General features: G+C 43.8%; 1 non-coding gene across 1 annotated transcript; it reads right to left on the bottom strand.

The window, feature by feature from the left end:
* Nucleotides 1–1,468: 1,468 nt before the first annotated feature.
* Nucleotides 1,469–1,543, bottom strand: Trnas-cga (transfer RNA serine (anticodon CGA)). The gene has a single exon. It is a non-coding gene; the product is annotated as a tRNA-Ser (tRNA).
* Between the last annotated feature and the right edge of the window lie 20,329 nt (nt 1,544–21,872).

The raw sequence follows: 21,872 nt of genomic DNA, 5'->3' as shown, positions 1-21,872 counted from the left end.
TACCCAGTAGCACGTCCTCTTGCATTAATTGCATGCCTGTGTTCGTCGTGGCATACTATTCACAAGTTCATCAAGGCACTGTTGGTCCAGATTGTCCCACTCCTCAACGGCGATTCGGCGTAGATCCCTGAGAGTGGTTGGTGGGTCACGTCGTTCATAAACAGCCCTTTTCTATCTATCACAGGCGTGTTCGATAGGGTTCATGTCTGGAGAACATGCTGGCCTCTCTAGTCGAGCGATGTCGTTATCCTGAAGGAAGTCATTCACAAGATGTGCACGATGGGGGCGCGAATTGTCGTCCATGAAGACGAATGCCTCGTCAATACGCTGCCGATATGGTTGCACTATCGGTCGGATGATGGCATTCACGTATCGTACAACCGTTACAGCGCCTTCCATGACCACCAGCGGCGTACGTCGGCCCCACATAATGCCACCTCAAAACAGCAGGGAACCTCCACCTTGCTGCACTAGCTGGACAGTGTGTCTAAGGCGTTCAGCCTGACCGGGTTGCCTCCACACCCGTCTCCGACGATTGTCTGGTTGAAGGCATAGGCGACACTCACCGGTGAAGAGAACGTGATGCTAATCCTGAGCGGTCAATTCATCACGTTGATGGGCCCATTTGTACCGCGCTGCATGGTGTCGTGGTTGCAAAGATGGACCTCGCCATGGACGTCGGGAGTGAAGTTGTGCACCATGCCGCCTATTGTGCACAGTTTGAGTCTTAACACGACGTCCTGTGGCTGCACGAAAAGCATTATTCAACATGATAGCGTTGCTGTCAGGGTTCCTCCTAGCCATAATCCGTAGGTAGGAGTCATCAACTGTAGTAGTAACCCTTGGGCGGCGTGAGCGAGGCATGTCATCGACAGTTCCTGTCCCTCTGTATCTCCTCCATGTCCGAACAACATTGCTGTGGTTCATACCGGGACGCCTGGACACTTGAGAGCCGTTCCTGGCACAAAGTAACAATGCGGACGCGGTCGACCCGCGGTATTGAGTGTCTAGGCATGGTTGAACTACAGACAACACGAGCCGTGTACCTCCTTCCTAGTGGAATGACTGGAACTGATCGGCTGTCGGAGCCCCTCCGTCTAATAGGCGCTGCTCATGCGTGGTTGTTAACATATTTGGGCAGAAACTTCCTGGCAGATTAAAACTGTGTGCCGGACCGAGACTCGAACTCGGGACCTTTGCCTTTCGCGGGCAAGTGCTCTACCAACTGAGCTACCCAACCACGACTCACGCCCCGTCCTCACAGATTTTACTTCTGCCAGTACCTCGTCTCCTACCTTCCAAACTTAACAGAAGCTCTCCTGCGAACCTTGCAGAACTAACACTCCTGAAAAAAAGGATATTGCGGAGACATGACTTGGCCACAGCCTAGGGGATGTTTCCAGAATGAGATTTTCACTCTGCAGCGGAGTGTGCGCTGATATGAAACTTCCTGGCAGATTAAAACTTTGTGCCGGACCGAGACTCGAACTCGGGACCTTTGCCTTTCGCGGGCAAGTGCTCTACCAACTGAGCTATCCAAGCACGACTCACGCCCCGTCCTCACAGCTGTGAGCTTCTGTTAAGTTTGCAGGTAGGAGACGAGGTACTGGCAGAAGTAAAATCTGTGAGGACGGGGCGTGAGTCGTGCTTCAATAGCTCAGATGGTAGAGCACTTGCCCGCGAAAGGCAAAGGTCCCGAGTTCGAGTCTCGGTCCGGCACAAAGTTTTAATCTGCCAGGAAGTTTCATATCAGCGCACACTCCGCTGCAGAGTGAAAATCTCATTCATCTTTGGGCGGGTTTAGTGGTTCAAATGGCTCTGAGCACTGTGGGACTTAAGATCTGAGGTCATCACTACCCTAGAACTTGTGGGTTTAGTGACATCCCTGACCAGTCAAAGGGACTGCGTCTGTGATACAATATCCACAGTAATGTCTATCTTCAGGAGTTCTGGGAACCGGGGTGACGCAAAACATTTTTTGATGTGTGTATTTGTTCTGGGTTGTCAGCGCTTGTGGTAGCGGTGAACGACAAATTCTACTCAAGCTATCGAGGACATAATTTGCAGGATACAAGCTTTCTCCAAGCGCATAGCATGTGCAGGCGCATAGCATCACTGTTGCCTGGAACCGGCAACAATGCAGTCCCTGTCTGTGGTTCGCCTTGCGCAAACCGCCATATTTCGTGAATCGGACTGTTGAAATGAAACGGATACCTGTTTGACGGGATACCGCATGTCCGGCCATCTTATATGCAAGATAGGATATTCGGCTGCCGAACATTCGATCGAACATTGCCACGGATAAAGTAGGCTGGATTTAGGGTGATACTGACAACGGACTGCACAGATAACCGCTACAAGTTGCTCGCTAACATGAGGCGACGGCTTGGTCACAGTGGATCCGTTCTCATCCCTCACCTTTTGGCGGTATCAAGCAGGTTACGTTAGATCAAAATCTTTTGTCTCAAGGCTGTTAGCAACTATTTTAACCTCTTTGGGTGGAGCGGATGCCATGGTTGAAAGCGAGTGCTGCATTACAACTTTTGCTATTACAAAGACACAGAATGCAAGTGAGCTATGTCTGTCTCGACGAGAACACAGCGAGTACTGTACACTCTTTCCTCAATACTGGAATAACCAGACAGGTTTTACGAATACATAATATGGAGAGTGAAATTCTTTTCCTATGGCATAGATCCCTGCACTTTATACTCAACACGGTAACCAACTACCAACCTCGTCAGAAATGCTATCAGTAAATTACATCGCCGGACGGAGTGGCCGAGTGGTTCTAGACGCTACAGTCTGGAAACGCGCGACCGCTACGGTCGCAGGTTCGGAGATGTTTATCAAACTCAAGTGGCAGACTCTGCAAGAGAGGCGCTCTGCATCGCGGTGTAGCTTGCTCGCCAGGTTTCGAGAGGGTGCGTTTCTGGACGAGGTATCGAATATATTGCTTCCCCCTACTTATACCTCCCGAGGAGATCACGAATGTAAAATTAGAGAGATTCGAGCGCGCACGGAGGCTTTCAGACAGTCGTTCTTCCCGCGAACCATACGCGACTGGAACAGGAAAGGGAGGTAATGACAGTGGCACGTAAAGAGCCCTCCGCCACACACCGTTGGGTGGCTTGCGGAGTATAAATGTAGATGTAGATGTAGAAAAGCGTCTACACACTTTCACTTATGTCGCACAACTCCTTCTTGGTGATGAAATTTTTTTTCAGTGTACCCTAAGAGCTCCAAACAAAATGAATCTTCCTGTTGTCAAAGTTACTCAGAAAATTAAAAGGCGCAGCTATAAATTCAATTGACGTTCAGAAAATAACTGACAATTTGCTACCGGTCGATTACAGTAACTGCTCGGCTGAATGTTAAACTGAAAAAGACTCACGCGACTACCAACACACTGATGGATGCAGAACAGATGATTGCAGTGCTCAGGCTGAATCCTGATCAGGGATTGTCGTGAGGGTACTGCTGGTGCTATAAATGATCAGTGGAAGACAAACAGGGTGTTGGCTCTGGCTCTGGTTTCTCAAGCGCGATGATACGATGTCGCTGCTGCAAACTGGAACACAGGAGCCCCGATTTGCTACTACAGTGGGGATCGCAGCCTGCAGAGATACGTTCAGCGCCAAGGCCCACGTTGAAATCTCCGTCTTGTCAGTCAGAACTGAGCAGCCTGCTCTTTTCTTCCTATCAAGACCACAAATCATTATTTCAAGCACTTCCTGTCCACCAATGACGTAATTGCTTCTTCACCAGAGGTCCCGCCAAGAAAGAACGTCACACAAGAAACACCAGTGACTTGTCTAACCTCCCCTCTTCTCTCACGACTTCCTCTGTGTGACCGGCCTCATGAAGTCACGTGGATTTTTACCAGTCGGCGTTTACCGCGTCCAGCGAGTAGCCTCAGTCCCTGTGTCATGGGAAAGTTAAGAACAGTGCCGAGGCGACCCGCTAATTCTGCGACCTATTCATGTATTTTCTAAAGGTGGAGATGGTTGTTGAGCCCACCCTACATAGGTAGGAATGATCACCAAAATAAAATAAGAGAAATCAGAGCTCGAACAGAAAGGTTTAGGTGTTCGTTTTTCCCACGCGCTGTTCGGGAGCGGAATGGTAGGGAGATAGTATGATTGTGGTTCGAACCACCCTCTGCCAAGCACTTAAATGTGAATTGCAGAGTAATCATGTAGATGTAGATGGTTATCTCCTGAAGTCACTATCTGAACACGACAGGACGCCCCCCTCTTGCTCATGCATGTTCTTTCTCACTTCACGGCCATCCTTCCACGGCTAGAGTGGAGATGGGCTATATGTGATATGTGATTTATTCGTATCATTACGTACAATTTTCAAATCATTTAATTTGATGTACAGGAGACATGTCAAGGTTTACAAAAGAAACTCTTTTCACTTTTTTAAGAAAAATACAAAAGTTTACATTATATTTTACATTTCTAAGTTACAGCTACACATGTACATAAAATAATACATGTAATACAATCCCTGTGTTCAGACTGTGAAGCTGTCCTCAATGAATTCATCGACAGAATAATAGCACTTTTCCACCAGAAGAGTAAAGAGCAATCTTTTCAGTGAACCAATCTCCATTTTAAATATATTACTGCCTTTTATTTTATTGAAAATTTTTAAGCCCATATACTCTGGCGTTTGGGTATAAAGTTTTAAACGATGTGTTGGAAGTTTGAAGTTATCTCTGTGGCGAGTGCTGTAGTTGTGGTCAAAACGGAAAGTGTCTTGTGTATGTTGATTTTTACATAGGAACACCACCATCACATATATGTAAAGTGAGGGGATAGTAGTATTTTGAAATTTTTTAACAGTGGTCGACAGGATTCCCGTTTTTTTTGCAACACACATGTTTCTAATTACTTTCTTTTGTAATACTAGGAGCCTAGTGACATTTGCTGAATTTCCCCAGAAGATTATGCCATAACGAATAACTGACTCAAAGTAGCAGTGATGAACTATCTTTCTGGTATCCATGTTTGTGGCACCTGACAAAGTACACATTGCAAATGCTAAGTTGTTCAGTTTATTTGCTAAGTAATCTACGTATACCTTCCAATTTAAATTTTTGTCAAGATTTAGGCCTAAGAACTTCACGTGGTTTGCTTCTGTGATATCCCGATCATTGCAAGTTATCTTTATTTCACTCCTTTCTACTGATTTAGCTTCAAATTGCATAATTTTGGTTTTAGTTACATTTAGTTTTAGTCCATTCTGATGGAACCAAGATTCAAGTTTTTCTAAAGTATTTTTGGCTTTTTCTGGAATATTTTCAGATACCTCATTTTGAATTAGAACTGATGTATCATCAGCAAGTAAGACTGAATGAACGTCAATAGCAAGTGGTAGGTCATTTACGTAAAAAAGAAACAGATAGGGACCTAGTATCGAACCTTGTGGGACTCCTTGGGGAACTGTTTTCTAGTCTGATGAATAATTGGTTCCATTTGAAGTTAAAATTACTCTTTGTTTCCTACCTGACAGGTAAGAGCTATAAAGACGGACAAAAGTTCTGACCGCTGGGAGGGCCCGTCCTGCCACACAACTTTCATGCAGACAACACACGGCCCCCTACGTGTGGCGAGGCCCAGCGCTGTTTTCGCAAATGTCCTCCCGTGTACCAGGCCCTGCTCTTTTTGCGATCCATCAACGCCTCTCGTGAGCCATCATGTATGCGATTTCCAAACTCTCTCAGAAAAGCAAAGAACAGACCCAAACCAGGTTAAACGTAAAACGGTAACTAACACTAGAAGCTATTTGATGTCATTTCGCACAGTTACAAATGGTTCAAATGGTTCTGAGCACTATGGGACTTAACATCTGAGGTCATCAGTCCCCTAGAACTTAGAGAACTACTTAAACCTAACTAACCTAAGGACATCACACACATCCATGCCCAGGGCAGGATTCGAACCTGCGTCCGTACCGGTCGTGCGGTTCCAGACTGAAGCGCCTAGAACCGCTCGGCCACAACGGCCGGCCTCACACAGTTTCAGCAGCCTTTTTTTTTCTAGATCCTGCCTCGTCACCACTCTCTGGTAGATATTTGTCATCATATTACGTATAAGGAGGCCAACCGAATGGCTTGGTCTCTTTCAGTCTCGTATATTCGTAAAACGTGTCTGGTTACTCCAGCAACTGACGGAAGAAAGTATAGTACGCGCCGTGTTCTTTTCGAGACAGCTAAAGCTCAGTGACATGCAGTCAATGTCTTTTTAATAGCAAAATTCGCAATGCAGCATTCGCCCACAAGCATTGATGTGTCGTGGCTTCCATCCCGCCCAAGGAAGTTGATACAAAAGATTCTAACCTAACGTAATATGAATATAGTGGTACAAGTCCATTACCTCCACTTTTCTGCCTATAATGCTTCTGAAATTAATGATCCAAACAAACAGAAAGAAAGGTTCATCTCTAGCAAGAAGCCATATGCATGAATATTTCTGGCATCTCAGCTGCAGATTTTTCAGCGCTCATTTAACTTTAGGACTCTTTATCTCAGAATGAACAAAAATGGACTTGCGCCACTATTGAAATAAGCCCTTCATATATCTCCCTTGATCCCGCCAATAACCGACAAAGGAGATCGCAAGCTTTGTGATGAAGCCGTCGGCCGATGTTATCGGGACCTCAGGAGACATGTCTGCTAACCGTCGTCGGTGCCACTGTGAACACGGCCTTAATCCTCTATTGTATGGCATTGTCATTCCGCAGCAAACCGTAAATTTACGTATAACGTCAAGGCAATCACTCGTACATGTATGATGTTGCCGTCTGGTAACACACAGTCTGGCTGCATCGAGCTAGACTGTTTAGCATCATTGTGTTGGCAGAAACAGTTCAAAATCGATCATCTTTGCTGAAGGTCAAATGTACCTAAACACACGCGAAAACAGCTGAAAGGCTTGTAAGTAGGCTGTTTAGGTTTTTATATTGGTAACGCCATGTAACGCTCCGTATGAAAATCACTGGCTGTGCTGTGTGCAGTCTGTGGCTGGGTGGCATTGTTGTAATATTCGCTATTGTAGTGTTGGGCAGTTGGCTGTTAACATTGCGTAGCGTTGCGCAGTTGGAGGTGAGCCGACAGCAGTGGTGGATGTGGGGAAGTGAGATGGCGGATTTCTGAGAGCGGATGATCTGGACAATGTGTCCATTAGAAACAGTAAATTTGTAAGAATGGATGTCATGAACTGCTATATATATTACGACTTTTGAACACTATTAAGGTGAATACATTGTTTGTTCTCTATCAAAATCTTTCATTTGCTAACTATACCTATCAGTAGTTAGTGCCTTCAGTAGTTTGAATCTTTTATTTAGCTGGCAGTAGTGGCGCTCGATGTATTTCAGTAGTTCGAGTAACGAAGATTTATGTGAGGTAAGTGATTTCTGAAAGGTATAGGTTAATGTTAGTCAGGGCCATTCTTTTGTAGGGATTTTTGAAAATCAGATTGCGTTGCGCTAAAAGTATTGTGTGTCAGTTTAGTGTAGATCAGAATAGGTAAAGAGCGAAATGTCTGAGTACGTTCAGTTCTGCTCAGCTGTTTGAAAATCGAATAATGTAAGAGGTTTATCAGCACACTAATTCAATAATTTTTCTAAGTGGACGTTTCAGGCTGAATTTTTCTTCCACTTAGAACACGTCTAGTTACATTTTCAAAGTATGTAAAATGACGCTTAATGATAGCATACATTATTTTCCGTGTCTCTTAATAATTAATCAATATTTTAGGCTTGTTTCAGTATGGCAACAAACTTAAAATATTGAAGAAATCAAAATTAAATTAAAATTCCTTTGTTCAGCCAGCCTCTTACATATTTTGTATGCCAGACCGTACCGCCAGATATTTTTGCACTGTAACTGGTTTCCCTGAGCAAAAGTCAGGCAATGGCGAGATAAGGACCCCGTACACGATGAAACAATTTGTCAAAATCTACTATGTTCGCCTAAATATTTCATCGTGTATGTCACTGTTCGAAGAGTTTGTCAAATGTAAAGTGTGCTTTACGTGTCTGAGAGAAATTTTGACTGACGAAAACTTTTACAAGATGGCGGACAGTGTTTGTGTTGATGTTCCGCTACATATGTTTAGTGAAAAATCGTTTTATTATTCTCTATCTCCCTGTATCGTCAGTTTCCACAGCTATGGAAATTATGATCAAGAATAAAAACAAAATAGCACTGACAGCTATCAAATTGTAGAGACGTCGCATCTTTCCCATCCATATATTACGCAGGAAGAGATTATGAAGAAAATGAGTATTGTATGCACAACATACAAGCAAGGGTGCAATAAAATAAACTAACCGAAGTTATCCGGCACTTCTGCGTATGATGTAGGCCATATGTTGTTACCGAGCGAGGTGGCGCAGTGGTTAGACACTGGACTCGCATTCGGGAGGACGACGGTTCAATCCCGCGTCCGGTCATCCTGATTTAGGTTTTCCGTGATTTCCCTAAATCGCTCCAGGCAAATGCCGGGATGGTACCTTTCAAAGGGCACGGCCGACTTCCTTCCCCGTCCTTCCCTAATCCGATGAGACCGATGACCTCGCTGTCTGGTCTCCTTCCCCAAACCAACCAACCATATGTTGTTGTCGAATCGGCTGATATTCTCACATAAGAAATATTGACTGTGAGAAATTGACAGTTCAGTCCAAGAAAAAAGGGGTTTCTGGCATCCTGAGGATAAAAAATATTATACTCAGGATATAGCTCGGAACCTACGAACTGAAACCGCAGCTTAATAGGAACCCACAACCAGGTAAAATTTTTTTCGGAAATTTTAGGCGTAAATTATAACCTCAAAAAAGTAATTCGTTTACGAAGTGTGGCGTATTCTATACTTAAAGTTACTGTAGCGAATTTTTTTTGGATTGTAGGAGGGTATTAGCTGTCTGAGGATTATTATTATTATTACATGTGTTTTCATGCCAGTAGGGTGGTGTCTTCATGGCTTTAAAGTTTGTTTACAAGTCTTGGTACATCAGATACTATACTGAGTATGACTTTTTTTTTTGCTGTCAGTTGGCATTATTTTATCACGTAGTTTGAATCATTGTAGGGATTCTGGCTCATCATTAAATGTCATTTTATGAAAAAGATAACTTCGTCTTTTACGTCAGTAAATACATGTCGTCATTTCAGACAGTACAGAGAACTTTGTTATTCAAGCAACGAACGTTAATCTTTACTTAATGGCTCTGAGCACTATGGGACTTAACTGCAGTGGTCATCAGTCCCCTAGAACTTAGAACTACTTAAACCTAACTAACCTAAGGACATCACAAACATCCATGCCCGAGATAACCCTGTGACGAAACGGGCCGCTCTTCTTTGGACCTTCTCTATCTCCTCTGTCAACCCGACCTGGTACGGATCCCACACTGATGAGCAGTACTCAAGTATAGGTAGAACGAGTGTTTTGTAGGCCACCTCCTTTGTTGATGGACTACATTTTCTAAAGACTCTCCCAATGAATCTCAACCTGGCACCCACCTTACCAACAATTAATTTTATATGATCATTTAACTTCAAATCGTTCCGTACGCATACTCTCAGATATTTTGCAGAAGTAACTGCTACCAGCGTTGGTTCCGCTATCATACAATCATACAATAAAGGATTCTTCTTTCTATGTATTCGCAATACATTACATTTGTCTACGTTAAGGGTCAGTTGCCACTCCCTGCACCAAGTGCCTATCCGCTGCAGATCTTCCTGCATTTCGCAACAATTTTCTAATGCTGCAACTTGTCTGTATACTACAGCATCATCCGCGAAAAGCCGCACGAAACTTCCGACACTATCTACTAGGTCATTCACACATCTGAAAGACGATATCTGTTCCAGTTTCGCGCCAGTCGCATAAGAGTTGCGCTAGTAGCGCCACTATCAGGATGCAAATCGGGTGACTGGGTGTTGTGTGATGTCCTTAGGTTAGTTAGGTTTAAGTAGTTCTAAGTTCTAGGGGACTAATGACCTCAGCAGTTGAGTCCCATAGTGCTCGCAGCCATTTGAACCATTTGCAAATCGGGTGTGCTTTAAATATACGCTGTAGCGGCCGTGAGCGTTAGTTATCTTTGAGATTGGACGTGCTGAGTTGATGTTAGTCAAGAACGTCTTTAAGGCGACAAAGACGCGTTTATCAACAGCTCAACGAGTTTGAACGACGTCGTGTAATAGGGCTGCGAGAAGCAGGATATTCCTTCTGCGACTTTACAGAATGACTTGGCAAGAATGTAGCCACTGGACACGATTGCTGACAGTGGTGGTCACGGGAATGTACGGTCGCCAGAAGACTGGGCTCTGGACAGGCAGCTGGCACTACTGAGGAGGAAGACCATCGCGTCCAGCGCGTATCTCTCTAGCGTCATACTGCATCTATAGCAGCAATTTGACCAGGACCTGGCACCATAGTGACATGACAAACTGTTGCAAACCTATCACTTCAAGGACAGCTCCGAGCCAGCCACCCTGTACCGTGTATTCCATCCACACACGCCAAACCACTACCATGTGCGACATCAGTGTAGTCAAGTGGGGAGGGCTCATTTGAGGACAGGGTGGAGGTCTGTCGTGTTTTCTGATGAAACCTGATACTGCTTCGTTGCCAGTGATGGTCGTGTGTTTGTTAGAAGCAGGCAAGTTGAGGACCTGCACTCAACCTGTCCGCGTGGTAGACACACTGGACCTACACCTAGAGTTTTGTTGTGGGGTGCGATTTCATACTACAGCAGGAGCACTATCGCGGTTATCCCACGCACTCTTACTCCAAAATTGTAATCAGTCTGTTGATTCGACTTGTTCTGCTGCCAAACATAAACAGCATCCCAGTGGGTGTTTTCCAACAGGATAACGCTCGCACACATACCACTGTTGTAACCCAACGCTCTTTACAGAGTTTCGAAATGTTGCTTTGGCCTACCAGAACACTAGATCTGCCTCTAATCGAGTACATATTGGACATCATCGGACGAAAACTCCAGAGTCTGCGTGCTTGCATTCAATACCATCGTGTCGATCGATTTGTAGATTCTCTCTTCATCGAGAGTTTTCTTTTGAATATTAAAGTTGGTTTCGTCGACAATATTATTTGTAGTTGCCCAAGTTGCTCTTTCAATTAGTCAGTCCGGATTGATATAATTGTGATTGCAGTTACACCGGTTATTAATGTACCAGCATTTCACATTTGCAGTGGCTTATCTCAAGCTTACGTTAACTTGTGACTTTGCAATGTTAATCACTTAAATATACCTAGACAAATGTATTACAGAAATTTCATTACTCTAGGTTAATTGTCTTTTGGTGCTTTGGTTTTTTTCCCTCAGTGTATTTCATGTTTGTCACTTCGTTCGTTGACAGACAGTCAGATGCGTTTCCATATTTGTGCTTTGTTTGAATAAATTAATATGATCATTCAAATCGTGTTTTTATTGACACCTCACATATTTTCATTTTTATATCAGCTGGGGTACCCGGCTTCGCTCGGGGAGCTGATGTGAGATTGTCTAGTAGCTGGAATAAAAGGATAAACTTTAAAGTATAAGAGGTAAAAAAATTATTGCAAACATGTTGCAATAACTAGTTACAACACTTGTTTATAAATAGCATTTTTCATTTTGTTATATATATGTGTGTGTGTGTGTGTGTGTGTGTGTGTGTGTGTGTGTGTGTGTGTGTCGCAATATTTTAAAGTTTGTCCTTGTGCTTCGTTAACTGTAAAACTGTTGTCTAATTTGATTGGAAATTACAGTCTTTTTAATTGGAATGGTAGTTCAGTAAAGATCCGTGGCATTATGTGGATAAATAGTGTGTGTCCTTTGTACATCCCAGTGATAAGTTCGGTTTCGATTATGTTATTCGATAGCTGTTTGACGATCATACTTGTTCCATTACATAGTTTTGGTGAGTTGATATTTCTCAGTAGTATGATCTGAGATCCAATGTTAAGTCGTAGGCAGTGTAGTGGCATTCCTGGTATTGCAAAGAGTTTAGCAACTCTGTAGGAAGTTCACACTTTCTTCAACGTTTACCATTGGGTAGATCGATTTGCAGATTTTCTCTTCACCGAGAGTTTTCTTCTGAATATTAAAGTCGATTTCGTCGACAATATTATTTTTAGTTGCCGAAATTTCTCTATCAATTAGCCAGTCTGGATTGATATAATTGTGAATATTATTTGGATAAATTTGATCGATGAGTTTGAAAGGTCTCTGTTGGATTCCTTTCATGTTAATTTCTTAAATATGTTGTCATTTACGGCATAAATTCCTCTTCTAAATTTACTGTGGTGTTTCTGACTATCTGGGAGGAGACTGAGCAGTGGAAAGTGTTACTTTTACACATAAACAAGAACGATCTGTCACACTACTACATTTTAAAACACAGTTTATAAGTAATTCATGTCACACAGTCTCATACGGAACCTACATCCGCTTTCTTTTATATACTGTATATGATAAGATACTGTCATCCCCCTTCCCTTCTGTGTGAGAGGATGAATGAGCAAATGTATTTCTAGTTGCATGCTGGATGGTAGCAGACAAGCGCGTCTCCTAGAGAACAGTAGGACCAACGTCGGAATAGGTAGCTACGCTTTCTAAAAACAAAGAGGTTTCTATCCTTAGTATGGTCCTGTCCGTCCCTTGTCATGTTGGTATAGGAAGCTGCCCCTCTGGCCACTTTCGTTTGTATTTGGGAGCCACCCTCAGGAAGGGACCAGGTCAGTCTGTCCGTGGCGAGCGTCTGAAGTGGTAAGATCTCCGGCTAAGCGCGTGTCTGCTAAGTCCGTAGGACAATGGATTTCTTAAGTTCAGCCTAACTGAAAATTTAATCACCTTTATTTCAGGTTTAGCTCTAAAATATCTAATGTTATCTTAAATTGCAGCGCAGTGTAATTCGAGTGTGAAGTTCAGAATATATTCCGGTAGTTGCTTTGTCACTACTTTGTGAGTAAAGTGGAACCACGTGTTGATCAGTAACTCTAACTAAGATCATCAATCTTAAATGTAAATGTGCGTGAGATTATAACGTCTCGTCTTGACAATAATTTTCAATATAGCAACTTTTCTTTATGTTCAACCCAGGTGGGGTGTACTTTGTGAGACCAGTACCACGTGCTCATACAATGGTTTGACCCATCAGGTTAATAGTAAGACGATAGTAACCAGTTTGAGGTTTTTCTTTTGTAAATTGCTTTTCGATCTAATTTATTTTAATTATCAAAATTATTGTGGAGTTACACTCTTTGTGTAAACCAAGTTGACCACGTGTAGCATGTGGTGTAATCATCAAAGTAGCCCTCAGCTACTCTTTTTGGGAAGATTTCACAGAGAGTTAGTATGAATTTAGTATACCAGTGTGTGGTAATTACATGACGGACAGGATTGTGCTACGAACGTAACTTCTTTGGGTGAAAATTGAATCGGTTGGTTGTGGTTAATTTCCTCTTGCATATGTTTCAACGTTCTTTGTGTGTTTTCTATGAATGCAGTGTTGTATGCAGTCTCCCAATCTTGGCTCCATATTTGATGTTTTCCGTAAGATTACAATCTCACATTTTCACAATCCTAAATAAGGCACCAGCTTAGTTATGAATCGAGTTTAATATGCTGAAATTTCAATGATCGATGTTAAAATAAATTTCCAAATATAAACTGATTTATTTCTTTTTATTTAAATTCTCTTTTTTTATATACATATCACCGGTTGTCGTATGACTATTAAAAGATTATAATTAATATTAGTCTGGTTGGGAATTTGGTAAGCTAGACTGGATACCTGGTGAAACAGTTGCTCAGTAATGCAAGGTTAACTTCTACAGGCAGCTCACAGCTTTTAACCCGCTTTTATTGTCTATCAGCACCGCTTTCATACCAAATTAAAGCAACAACGTTACACATGGCGACCCTGTTCTGTGATTCTGTGCTAGACTCTGGAATCTCTGAAACGTTAGATTGCGAGCGTTGTATAATCTTAATTTTTTCCCTGCAGCGCTCAAACAACTTCTGCGTTGTTTCTGAGCAGACTTTCAAATGATTCATGGCGTTGTTGAGCGGCGTTGTGTTGTTTGTCTTGTTGCTTTGTTTTCTACACTCCTGGAAATGGAAAAAAGAACACATTGACACCGGTGTGTCAGACCCACCATACTTGCTCCGGACACTGCGAGAGGGCTGTACAAGCAATGATCACACGCACGGCACAGCGGACACACCAGGAACCGCGGTGTTGGCCGTCGAATGGCGCTAGCTGCGCAGCATTTGTGCACCGCCGCCGTCAGTGTCAACCAGTTTGCCGTGGCATACGGAGCTCCATCGCAGTCTTTAACACTGGTAGCATGCCGCGACAGCGTGGACGTGAACCGTATGTGCAGTTGACGGACTTTGAGCGAGGGCGTATAGTGGGCATGCGGGAGGCCGGGTGGACGTACCGCTGAATTGCTCAACACGTGGGGCGTGAGGTCTCCACAGTACATCGATGTTGTCGCCAGTGGTCGGCGGAAGGTGCACGTGCCCGTCGACCTGGGACCGGACCGCAGCGACGCACGGATGCACGCAGTGCCGTAGGGGACCGCACCGCCACTTCCCAGCAAATTAGGGACACTGTAACTCCTGGGGTATCGGCGAGGACCATTCGCAACCGTCTCCATGAAGCTGGGCTACGGTCCCGCACACCGTTAGGCCGTATTCCGCTCACGCCCCAACATCGTGCAGCCCGCCTCCAGTTGTGTCGCGACAGGCGTGAATGGAGGGACGAATGGAGACGTGTCGTCTTCAGCGATGAGAGTCGCTTCTGCCTTGGTGCCAATGATGGTCGTATGCGTGTTTGGCGCCGTGCAGGTGAGCGCCACAATCAGGACTGCATACGATCGAGGCACACAGGGCCAACACCCGGCATCATGGTGTGGGGAGCGATCTCCTACACTGGCCGTACACCACTGGTGATCGTCGAGGGGACACTGAATAGTGCACGGTACATCCAAACCGTCATCGAACCCATCGTTCTACCATTCCTAGACCGGCAAGGGAACTTGCTGTTCCAACAGGACAATGCATGTCCGCATGTATCCCGTGCCACCCAACGTGCTCTAGAAGGTGTAAGTCAACTACCCTGGCCAGCAAGATCTCCGGATCTGTCCCCCATTGAGCATGTTTGGGACTGGATGAAGTGTCGTCTTACGCGGTCTGCACGTCCCGCACGAACGCTGGTCCAACTGAGGCGCCAGGTGGAAATGGCATGGCAAGCAGTTCCACAGGACTACATCCAGCATCTCTACGATCGTCTCCATGGGAGAATAGCAGCCTGCATTGCTGCGAAAGGTGGATATACACTGTACTAGTGCCGACATTGTGCATGCTCTGTTGCCTGTGTCTATGTGCCTGTGGTTCTGTCAGTGTGATCATGTGATGTATCTGACCCCAGGAATGTGTCAATAAAGTTTCCCCTTCCTGGGACAATGAATTCACGGTGTTCTTATTTCAATTTCCAGGAGTGTATATTGTGGGTTTTATATGTGTGTGTGTTTTTTATTCTCGCTTGTAAATTGCACTGCTTCGATCAAAGTTAAAAATTTGTTTTGCGTGTGAAAAAGTGCGTATTAGGTTGGGTACCTTTCGTGTAACTGTCGTAATTTTTGGGGGATACATTTATTGTGATTAGTGTGTTGCCTACCGGGTATAAATTGAACTAATGCAGACACGTAACCAAGCTAAAAGTAGGCGGTCCAACAACTTAAGCAACATGGACCAAGGGGATAATTTGATTTCATATATTAATGCGTCGGACGGTTCTGAAAATGCAACGGGGAATATTTCAGAGGAAATGCAAAGCAGGATGAACGGGCTGACAGCAGAGCCAGAAATTAATTTGCCCCCTACTAACCAAATTGATTTGGCAGAACTCATGAAAGCCTTATTGCAAGAAAATAAAGAAAACACAGAGAAATCAGAAAAATCGTTCCGAGAACAAAAAGAATCATCTGAAAAATCGATGCGAGAGCTAGGCGAACAAATGACCGAGAACTCTGAAAAATCGATCTGTGAGCTAGGCGAACAAATGACGCAAAAATCTGAAAAATCGATCCGGGCGCTAGGCGAACAAATGACCCAGAAATCAGAAAAATCGTTCCGAGAACAAAAAGAATCATCTGAAAAATCGATCCGCGAGCTAGGCGAACAAATAGACGAAAAACTAATCCAGCAGACAAACAAAGTCGACAAGTCGATGCAGAGAGTGTCCGATGATATCTCACAAAGAATAAACAATCTGGCAAGTGAAATAAAAAGTGATATTATGAAAGAATTAGGCCGTACATTTGAACAAATCGATGACCGTCTGCAAGCCTTAGAACAGGGCAAGCGGAGTCGCGATACGGAATTGAAAGAGAGCGAAGAACAGCTACTTAGGAATTTCCAAGCGCTGAGAGAAGAATGCCAAAGAGAAAACCAGCAGGTACTCTCGAGGGTCCAAGAGGCGGAAACGCATTGTCCCACGTCCGTTAGCAACGCAGTAGCGGACAACAGTCAAGCGATTCACGCACTGGAACAGCAAGTAGAACAGTTGAAGCAGACTGGGGCGGAGGACAACAGACAAATACATGATAAGATTGCGGCATTAGCGGACATCGTAGGCACGATGAAGGTGACGGAAAGCGAGAACAATACTACATCGGTAGCGGTCGTAGAGACCGAAGAAGTGCGTTTGCTTCTTAGATTTCAGAAGGGACAGCTCGAACTGAACAGTCGCCACAAAGCTGTAACAGGCGAATTACAAGAACGCGTGGCGCATCTGGAAAGCCACATGGGATGTGATTCCGAACTCGCCAATAGCACTAAAAATAGCCGTACGCACAGTGCAGAGAGGGACTCCGGCCACGAGGGAGATTTTGACGACAGGGAAGAATGTATTTTGAGGGGCAGACATGAGAAAAATTGAAACATTCAAGGTCCTCGCCGGGAGGAAATGCGGGGATTCGATTTCAAACATTTCCTTATGGTGAGAAAGTTTGAGATATTTCGAAATTCGCAAAAAGGAATACATCCACGAGCATGGCTCAAGCAATTTGAGTTCTGTCTTTCCCCCGACTGAGCAAGTTCACATAAGATAGAATATATATGTGGCTATTTGGAAGGCGAACCGGCGATTCGCATGAGGTCGGCAGCGCGTCACTGCAACTCCACTCGGGAGTTTCGACAAGCCTTTCTGTCTGCCTATTGGTCGGAAGCGGCACAAGATAGGGTCAAGCATGGCATAATTATGCTGCCAAATTTGAACCAGTCTGGTTTCGGCAGCCCAGCACACCTATTCGACCACATGCTGCAGGCAAATCAATTTCTATACAACCCATACGGGCCTGCGGAACTAATTAGGATATGCACCACCAAATTGCCGATGCACTTGCGCCACGTCATTCTTGCGGGACGATGCAAAGAGGACGTGGAAACGTTTAAGACACTTCTCCAAGAGTTGGAATATAATACAGCAGAATGCCCGCCTAATCAGCCACAAAGTTATTTCGGGACACAGCAGCGCGATCGCAGTCGTGGCCATAGTACTAACCAATGGCGTGACTGGTCGTCGCGACGCGAACGGAACAATAATCGGGACCGGCCGTATAGAAACTGGAGTAACACTAGCGAGCACAGGTGGAACAACGGAAATGATCGAGGACGTGGACTAGATCGTGAACGCTACAGGTACGGCAACCAGAATCGATACTACGATGAACACGGTGGGAATAGGATTATAGGCGGAGCACCACATGATGTTGAAATTCGGCCGGCCAACCCCAGGCATAATCCAGCAAATGGAAATGAACAAAACCGGCAATCACAAATGATCAGCGCAGAAGGCGCCCAATCGGAACAAATGAGCGACATGGCAAATGAGTAGAAAGGACAGTAAGAAGCAGAGGGGACGGTGAGGAGAAAGAATTGATTAGTTTAAATTTGTGACATATGCATTTTGAATAATATGTTGGTAAAAATAATGACAAAGATGTTTCTATGTGATTGATTAAAGTGATGTTTTTAGTTTTTTTTCTTTCCTTGTGCAGTTAGGATTTAGGTTGGCTCAAATGTGAAGATAAAAGGTTTCTTTGTGAACGAGTGAAATGCTGTTTATGGTTTTTTTGTGTAAATTGAAAAGAGTCGCTCCTGAGAGAAGCAAGATCTGTGTTGAATTAATGCAAAACTCAGGGGAATATCCGATCTGTGAGTATTATGGGTCTGGCAAACCCAGGTCCCCAGCTGTTAGTAGCCTTCTTTCCGATTTTCTGCTTTCAGTGCTACTATCTATCTATTACTATTCTATATCTGTCAGTATAAATGAGGATCTCGTACTATAGTATGCGTGCTGTATGAATATTTTAAGATAGGAGAACTCTGAGAAAGGAATGAGTAAGTTTAGAATCTTGAAAACAGGATGCAATAATACGATTGTTTAACCATTGGCTTCCCAATATGCGATGATATGTTAATATTGATGATATATGTCTTTTTTGTTCTTTACAGCTGAGTATGTAAAGTGCTGTCTGTGGATTTCGTCAGTATATTGATTCCCTTCAAGGTGAAAGAAGAATTGTGGTTTGTGTAATTTACGTGGCCCTGAAATAGTATTGTGGTAATCAAATACGAGCAGTTTTTCAGCTAATGGAGAATGGAACAGAAATATGGATCCTTTCTGTAGTCTTGATTGATGTTGAGCCAGAGCCTAAAAAATTATTCTGCTTTTATACTTGTCCTAGAAAAGCGAAGTTTATGTGTTTTGCTGATGCTGTGAGCATTACAGCTTACTGTTTTCGCTGGTGCGGGATGCACTGCAGCCTATATGAGTTGAACTGAAGAAATTTCCCTCTTGAATGTAGAGGAAGATTAAATAATTTTGATTATGGGACAGAAGGAAAGCTTGGTTTAATGTAATAAGGATGAAGCAAAACATTTGTCATTTAAACTACAGGAGGATTCGGATCTTTTGTGTCTGTTGTAAGTTCAATATGTTAAGATGAAACTGTTTTACAGAATAGAGGTGACAAAATTTTGCCATTCGTGAGAAATGAATCCAGAATGACCACCACAGGCGAAATAACTGATTTGGAAGCGAAAGGTACAGGGTGTTTCAAAAATGACCGGTATATTTGAAACGGCAATAAAAACTAAACGAGCAGCGATAGAAATACACCGTTTGTTGCAATATGCTTGGGACAACAGTACTTTTCAGGTAGACAAACTTTCGAAATTACAGTAGTTACAATTTTCAACAACAGATGGCGCTCCGGTCTGGGAAACTGTATAGTACGATATTTTCCACGTATCCACCATGCGTAGCAATAATATGGCGTAGTCTCTGAATGAAATTACCCGAAACCTTTGACAACGTGTCTGGCGGAATGGCTTCACATGCAGATGAGATGTACTGCTTCAGCTGTTCAATTGTTTCTGGATTCTGGCGGCACACCTGGTCTTTCAAGTGTCCCCACAGAAAGAAGTCACAGGGGTTCATGTCTGGCGAATAGGGAGGCCAATCCACGCCGCCTCCTGTATGTTTTGGATAGCCCAAAGCAATCACACGATCATCGAAATATTCATTCAGGAAATTAAAGACGTCGGCCGTGCGATGTGGCCGGGCACCATCTTGCATAAACCACGAGGTGTTCGCAGTGTCGTCTAAGGTAGTTTGTACCGCCACAAATTCACGAAGAATGTCCAGATAGCGTGATGTAGTAATCGTTTCGGATCTGAAAAATGGGCCAATGATTCCTTTGGAAGAAATGGCGGCCCAGATCAGTACTTTTTGAGGATGCAGGGACAATGGGACTGCAACATGGGGCTTTTCGGTTCCCCATATGCGCCAGTTCTGTTTATTGACGAAGCCGTCCAGGTAAAAATAAGCTTCGTCAGTAAACCAAATGCTGCCCACATGCATATCGCCGTCATCAATCCTGTGCACTATATCGTTAGCGAATGTCTCTCGTGCAGCAATGGTAGCGGCGCTGAGGGGTTGCCGCGTTTGAATTTTGTACGGATAGAGGTGTAAACTCTGGCGCATGAGACGATACGTGGACGTTGGCGTCATTTGGACCGCAGCTGCAACACGGCGAACGGAAACCCGAGGCCGCTGTTGGATCACCTGTTGCACTGGCTGCGCGTTGCCCTCTGTGGTTGCCGTACGCGGTCGCCCTACCTTTCCAGCACGTTCATCCGTCACGTTCCCAGTCCGTTGAAATTTTTCAAACAGATCCTTTATTGTATCGCTTTTCGGTCCTTTGGTTACATTAAACCTCCGTTGAAAACTTCGTCTTGTTGCAACAACACTGTGTTCTAGGCGGTGGAAATCCAACACCAGAAAAATCCTCTGTTCTAAGGAATAAACCATGTTGTCTACAGCACACTTGCACGTTGTGAACAGCACACGCTTACAGCAGAAAGACGACGTACAGAATGGCGCACCCACAGACTGCGTTGTCTTCTATATCTTTCACATCACTTGCAGCGCCATCTGTTGTTGAAAATTGTAACTACTGTAATTTCGAAAGTTTGTCCGCCTGAAAATGTACTGTTGTCCCAAGCATATTGCAACAAACGGTGTATTTCTATCGCTGCTCGTTTAGTTTTTATTGCCGTTTCAAATATACCGGTCATTTTTGAAACACCCTGTAACTTAAAGAAGGAACGAAATGGGTAAGAAAATGTAGTACAACCTGTATAATGAAAATATTTTTACCTTCTCAGAGTCATCTGTGTGATTAATTCTTGTGATAACGTAATTGTAGATGAAATTGTCTTACTGTGTTATGTGTGAATATATGAGTATGATAAATGTATAATTGCGAGTCTGTTATCAGGTGTGTCAACTGGTAAAAATGTTTTTGCGTGAAAATAACCATTGTTCTTTTTTTACTATGTATGTTTAAGGAAAGTTTCTCCATATTTATCATGTGACATGACATATGCCGTGAGCGTCAAGAAGAGGACGAATTAGAACAATGTTGTAGTGGTATAAACACTGTGTTGAAGTAGCACTGAAGTAGCTTGTTGGATTAACTAGTAGTGGGTTGAAGTAGAATTTTTGAGTAATACATGTTTATGGGTAGTTAGTTTGTAGTATAGCCAACAGGTGTGCATGTGTGTGTGTGTAAATAACATGTGAACCCTATGCTGTCCTGACCTATACTTCCACAAGGCATAATCCTATTCATTTTAGTGAATTAATAAATAGCATTTGATTTAATAAAACGCAAGTGAACCACATTAGTGATGTGGATTTAGGTATTATATTGTCAGTTCATTTAATTTTATTTTTATACTGTCAAGTCATTTCACTTTTATTTTTTTATATCGTTAAGTCATTTAACTTTTATTTTTATATTGTCGATTCATCTAACCATTTTATTAAAAAAAAATAAGTGTCACTTTTGTTCTTAAAAATTGTGAAAGACAATACTAAGTGGTATTATGTATGACATTTTGTAATCACATAACTATGATGAACAATTTCTGTGAATGCAGTTGAGAACGTGAAAGCGAACCGGCTAAACTCTTACGTAACAGCGGGAGCAGCGAGGAGGAGGACTAGTTGTAAACTCACGGGTTTCCCTGCAGGACACACTGTCAACCGGGCCACTTCGGGAGCGCGGTCACAACAAAAGAAGGGTACGGGACAAACACTTTCCCTTGCACCCGGCGCTAATGGCCGGCCCCACCAGTGCGACCTTTCGTGGAGGCGATGACCTGAGATAGCCGAGCGGTCCACCGTGCGGAAATCCATCTGCTGGCAACGCACCGCACGCACGCGATCGTGACGATACGGCCGCGGTGAAACGACCGAAGACAGG

Source organism: Schistocerca cancellata, chromosome 8, assembly GCF_023864275.1.
Source record: "Schistocerca cancellata isolate TAMUIC-IGC-003103 chromosome 8, iqSchCanc2.1, whole genome shotgun sequence".
In the NCBI taxonomy this organism is placed as follows: domain Eukaryota; kingdom Metazoa; phylum Arthropoda; class Insecta; order Orthoptera; family Acrididae; genus Schistocerca; species Schistocerca cancellata.
The sequence above is the reverse complement of the archived record's forward strand: the minus strand, read 5'-3'. Positions and strand labels throughout refer to the sequence as shown.